The 6,019-nt window shown below is 54.4% G+C and overlaps 1 long non-coding RNA gene across 1 annotated transcript; it reads left to right on the top strand.

Moving 5' to 3' along the window:
• The first annotated feature begins 2,394 nt into the window (after positions 1–2,394).
• LOC119250712 (uncharacterized) lies at positions 2,395–5,620 on the top strand. Its single transcript, XR_005126396.2, has 3 exons — positions 2,395–2,663; positions 2,765–2,907; positions 4,916–5,620. It is a non-coding gene; the product is annotated as an uncharacterized LOC119250712 (long non-coding RNA).
• The last annotated feature ends 399 nt before the right edge of the window (positions 5,621–6,019 follow it).

Below are 6,019 nucleotides of genomic sequence, written 5' to 3'. Positions count from 1 at the left end.
ACTGAAGTGACACTAGACCCCCTTTTAGAGGTTCCTGCTATACTCTCCATGACACCCTTCAGGATCACAAGGAAATATAAATTCTTCACATGACTTCACATGCAGACATTGGCATGCCTCCCTATCTCTGTGGGTAAAATCTCCACAGAGCTGACAATAAACAATACTTAGTTACATTCATTAAGTTATACCTAATATATTTCTCCTTTGAGTTTACCTGGAGTAATACAGTCTTCAGGACCTTTGTAACACTGCAGTTAGGGACCTTTTCATGGCCTACAAACACACACATGGTCACGGTTTGGATGTATTTTGAATCCAACACGTACATTAATTGAGACATTACTCAGGAATGACAGTGATTGGAAAGGAAGTGCGTGCTTGTTCATGTTGTGTGCAATGGGAGAGCAGGATGTGCGTAGGGAAGCATGTCCTGAAGTTCTGGCGTGGGCAGCAGTTGCCTATTTTTAGAAGAGGCGAATCCTTCTAAAGCGGGACTGTTTGTACGCGGTGTCTGGCGGGATGGAGGCGTCCTCCATTCCATTTCGCGAAAATCAGGCGACTGTGAGCAGCTCTCACTAAGACCTTTTAAGAAATTGTATGGGGCCTCCCCGGTGGCGCAGCGGTTGAGCGCTGGGTTGCGAAGCTGCCCGCAGCCTCTGCAGCGCCGGTTCCATCCCCGGCCCCCGGGCGACGGTCCCACATGGTGAGGCAGACCTCTCTTGTCTCGCCCGCTGCTTCCCTCAGCAGTGTACTTCGGCAGTGCCTGTTCTGTTCCACGCTCTGGCTCTGGTGAATCCTGTACCCAGTGCTTGTATAAATAAATAAGTAAATAAAGAAATAAAAGAAATTGTATGAAGGGACTTTGGCTCAGCCCTGGCAGCCCAGCAGATTTTGGGGAGCAAGGTGATGCAGGGATGAATGGGGTGTTAGAATACCTTCTGCTGCCCACCTGGCAGGCAAAGACTAAACATGGAAATGTCTTACAAAGAGCTTGAAATAGATGGTTGGCCACGGAGTCGTACCTGCCTGAGGCTGCAGCTCTGAACTAGGAAGGAGTGGAGTGGTGAAGAACCCCATTTGGAATCCGATTATAGGATTCCACAAGGTCCCTATTTAAGGAAGATTTATTTTTATTTCTGCATGCAAGAACGGGAGTCTAGGCCCAAGGTTGGGGGGGGAGGCGTTTTGAGAAGATTCATCAGAGACAGGGTGGGGAGCAGATGTACTGACATCCAGTGCTGAGGGGCGCGGCGGGGAGACAGGAGAGGTCAGCTGCGCCCTGTCGTCAGCTCCCTGGCCAGCTGGCCGGAGAGGGCTGTCAGACCTCAGTGGCTGGTGAGAGGGTGACAGCGCTGAGCCTTAACCCCTTCACCCCCGGGAGACCCTGTTCAGCTCTTTTTCATTGCAGCCCGCACCCAGTTCTCACCCCGCAGTTTTCAGGGGCCCGTCTACCCGTCCATTGTAACTCAACCTCTGCTCATGCCACCTCCAGGCTGCAAACCCAGCACACAGACGCCCGCGACGGGCGGCGCACGGGATTGTGGGAAATGTAGTCTCGAGCCCACGTGGGTCCAGGAAAAGGCTCTGGGCGGGGCCTCCGGGTTCTGCGCAGGCGCGGCCCCGCCCCAAGGCGGGACGTATGGGGCCTCCACGCGCCGCTGCGTCACAGTTGTGCGCGGGCGTGTCTCGGGGGCCGGGCTCGTGGGGAGATGAGGCAGCGCGCGGGGCGAGGGCGAGGGCGGGGGCCTGGGCCTGCTGGGTGGGGAGCGGGGGCCCGGGCGTGCGGGGTGTGGAGTGAGGGGCCCGGCCGCGTGGTGTGGGCAGCGGGGGGGAGGGCCCGGGTGCGCGGGGTGGGGAGCGGGGGGCGTCCCGGGCGTGTGCAGTAGGGAGCAGGGGCGCCCGGCCGCGTGGTGTGGGCAGTGGGGGTCTGGGGCACGTGGGGTGGGGAGCGGATGGAGAAGCGTCGGGTGAGGCCTGAGGGCGGGCATGGGGGGAGTCCGGGCCCCTGGACGGCGCGGGGGGGCGCGGGTGAGGGGGTCTTGGGGACCCCGCTATGGACACGGGGAGCCCCTCACCGGACCCCTTCGCGCTCCCCGGAGTTCTGGGCGTGACGCCGGCGGCGCGCGTCGTGGGTGAGGAAGCTTCCCGCGTCCCCGCCTTTCAGACGCGCGGGGCGGGACGTCGGGTCCTGACGGGCGCCCCGCGGCCGTTCCCGGGGTTTGGGGGGGCGTCTGCATTGCAGCCGATTCCCGGGTGTGCGCGGTGTGACTGGGGGGTGGAGGCCGAGGGGACCCTCCGCCTGGCTGAGGCTGGCTGAGAACGTCCCAGCCTTACTGGGGGATTCCCCGGTGCGCCGGGCTGTGTCTTTCCCGGGGGACCGCGTGTTCTCCCGAGCACTCTGACTGCCTCCGGGCCTCGCCCAGGGCAGGTCCACGCCTTGTCAGGGGGTGTCCACGGAAACCGATGCGGGGAACCGATGCGGGAAGCGGGGCGCACCGAACCATTTCTGGGAGCATCCTCGCAAAACAGTCCATCAGGGGCACCTTTCCCATGAAACTGTGGTCAGCGGTTTTGCAGGTGACTAACCATCTTCGGAAACGTTTAAGTTTCTGAACTTTGAATTTCTTGGATCATCACTTGTGTTTCGATGCAGGAGGCAGGTAGGTCGGGCGGGGGCGGAGTGTGGGGGAGGGAGGGAGGAACCCCATCCCATGGAAGTGTGAGCACAGCTGTCAGCGCAGTGACTCTCTGGGCTCCCAAGCAGTGTGGGGTGCTCTGGGCAGGACACTCCGGGGCCCCGTGCAGCTGCCTCCGTCCTCTCTGCTGGACTCCATCCCCTCTCCCAGCGCCGCCTCCAGAGTCCTCGCGCATGTGAGAGAGCAGCAGGCAGTGACTCCATCTCTGGTGAGTGATGTATTTGCATTAGCTTGTGGTGCACTTCATGGGAGTTCATGACCTGAAGTGTAAATTAGAAGCATAGCTTTCTTGAGGGAACCAACATCACAGGATAACGGTCTAGATCCACGAAATCACATGTCCAGCATGCGTGGAGATTGGGCTCTGCTGTGATGCTCATGCATCAAACTCTGGTTGACATCGATGATAGTGTGGGCTGTGGCTCTTCACCCCGCTGGACAGAAACACTTCCCAGCTCTGCGCTGGTCAGGTGCGGGGCGAGGGAGGATGAGGAGGGGCCTGAGGACCCGAGTGCAGATGGGGGTGAAGGAGCCACGTGTCATTTGAAAAGGACAACTGAATTTTTAAGGTTTCTGTGCAGTTGCTAAAACCTATACTGTGTCCCAGGCCACTCTCGGAGACTTTCAAGCAGGCGTCAGTCTTGGCACATGTGACATTGAGTCCAATGGGGCGTCCTTACATACCTGCCCCTGCCTTTCTCTCAGGTGGTCTGTAAACCCCAGGTGCCCAGTCGGCTGTTCAGGGTCCTTTTTTCTGGCCATTGTTTCCACTGCTCCTGAGCATTTCTCCTTGGTGTGGTCTGAATGCACTTCTAGTGACGCTCATTACATCCTACAATAAGTCCACTTCCACTTCTGTAGCCTTTTTCTCCCCAAATTTCCTGCCATATTTGACAATATCATGTATGACCTTGGGGAAATTTTGGTTACTTTTTTTTTTTAAAGATTTATTTTATTTTATTTATTTATTTGTTTATTTATTCATACAAGCATTGGGTACAGTCAGAAGCGCGGGAGGGTGAGAGAATTCACCAGAGTCAGAGCGGGGAGCAGAGCAGGCAGAAGGACCAAAGTACACTGCTGAGGGGAGCAGCGGGCGGCAGGAGAGGTCTGCGCACCTGGTGGGACCCTCCTCCCGTGGCCACGGAGCAGCCAGGGATCAAACTGGCGCTGCAGAGGCTGCGGGCAGCTTCGCAACCCAGCGCTCAACCGCTGTGCCACCGGGGAGGCCCAATTTTGGTTACTTTTTAATTGTTTAAAATCTTGGGCCTCCCTGTTGGTGCAAGGAGTTGAGACACAGCCTATGAAGCCATCTGCAGTCAGTGCAAGCACGGGTTCGATCCCCAGCCAGGGAGCAACCCACATGGCACAGCAGACCTCTCCTGGCTCACCCGCTGCTCCCCTCAACAGTGTTTTCGGTCTGTCTGCCTGTTCTGTTCCCTGCTCTGTCTGCCTGTTCTGTTCCCTGCTCTGTCTCTGGTGAATCCTCTCGCTGCCCCCCCAGACACTTCTGGCCTGTACCCCAGTTCTTGTGTGCATAAATAAATAAATATTTCAAAAAAAACTTCCTATACTTGTTTGCATGTTTACTTCTTTTTTTTTTTTTAAGATTTATTTATTCATACAATAACCGGGGTACAGGCCAGATGTGCGGGAGGGTGAGAGGATTCACCAGAGACAGAGTGGGGAACAGAACAGGCAGACTGATGAAATACACTGCTGAGGGGAGCAGTGGGCGACACAGGAGAGGTCTGCCGTGCTTGTGGGATTCTCCCTGGCCTGCCAGGATCGAACCTGCGCAGCAGAGGCTGCGGACAGCTTTACAGTGCAGCGCTCAACCGCCTGCGCCACCAGGGAGGCCCTGCATGTTTACTTCTTTTACTTATTTTTGGCTTCCTCAGTCTGTCTTGACATGTGTGACACTGAAAGCCTTCTGCTGAAATAGTGGTCAGTTTTCTCTTACATTCCTAATAGGTTTTGCCCTACCCTTTTTACCCCTGTACTAAATCACCCTGGCCCATCCCCCTCTGCCCCCTCCCTTTCTTCTCCACCCTTTCCTCCTTCCCACTGGTGGTAACCTTTGTCTTCTTTTTCCCTCATTCAAGTTGTATTCCTGCTGTATTTTGCCTGTAAATGTATTTTGGGTTTTTATATTCCACAGATGAGTGAAGCCATCTGATACATGTGTCTTTACTTTTTGACTTATTTCACTCCAGGTAATCAACGGCCTGGTACATCCATTTTGTCCTCGGTGCACCACTTGCTCTTTCCTCACAGCCCTGCAGTGCTCCCCTGCGTGTGCTCCACCCTTCCTGCCCCTGCCTCTGCTGACGGGATGTAGGTTGGGCCATGAATGGGCAGTTGGGAACAGAGCTGCTCTGCTCATGGATGTAGATAAATCTTTTTTTTGTATTTGAGATTTCACTTTTCAATATATAACTTATAGAAGTATTGCTGATCATGTGGAATTTCCATTTTTATTTCGTTAAACCTCTGCACCATTATCCACAGAGACTATACCAACTCTCATGGACACCAACCGTGGATGAGAGCTCCTTATTCTCTGTATCCTCTCCACCGTTCTGAATTCCATTCTTCTTTTTTATTTGGGCCATTCTCAAGGAGTGAGGTGGCATCTCAGTGTTGTTTTAATTTACATTTCTCTTACAGTAAGTTAAGATGAACATTCCTGTTTCTGTAGGACATTAGAATTTCCTCTCTAGAGAAGAGTTTATGTACTTCCTTTGTCCATTTTTTAATTTTTTTTTTGGTGTTGTTGGATTTATGATTTGTATATATTTTTTAAAAGATTTATTTATTTATTTATACAAGTACTGGGTACAGTCAGAAACACTGGAGGGTGAGAGAGTTCACCAGAGCCAGAGCAGGGAGCAGAGCAGGCAGAAGGACCGAAGTACACTGCTGAGGGGAGCAGCGGGCGGCAGGAGAGTTCTGCGCGCCATGTGTGACCCTCCTCCGGTGGCCGGGGAGCAGTTGGGGATCGAACCAGTGCTGCAGAGGCTGCAGCCAGCTTTGCAACCCAGCGCTCAACCACTGCGCCACCAGGGAGGCCCATTTTTTAAATTTTTTTTAAAGATTTATATATTTTTATACAAAAACTAGGGTACAGGCCAGAGGCACAAGAGGGTGAGAGAATTCACCAGAGACAGAGTGGGGAGCAGAACAGGCAGACGGACTGAAGACACTGCTGAGGGGAGCAGCGGGCAAGACAGGAGAGTCTGCTGCGCCATGTGGGAATCTCCCGGGCCAGCTGGGATCGAACTGGCACTGCAGAGGCTGCAGACAGCTTCATAGGGCTG

This window comes from Talpa occidentalis, unplaced genomic scaffold, assembly GCF_014898055.3.
Source record: "Talpa occidentalis isolate TD23 unplaced genomic scaffold, MPIMG_talOcc4v2.1 talOcc4.18, whole genome shotgun sequence".
Classification (NCBI taxonomy): domain Eukaryota; kingdom Metazoa; phylum Chordata; class Mammalia; order Eulipotyphla; family Talpidae; genus Talpa; species Talpa occidentalis.
This window is presented reverse-complemented; position numbering and strand designations above follow the sequence as displayed.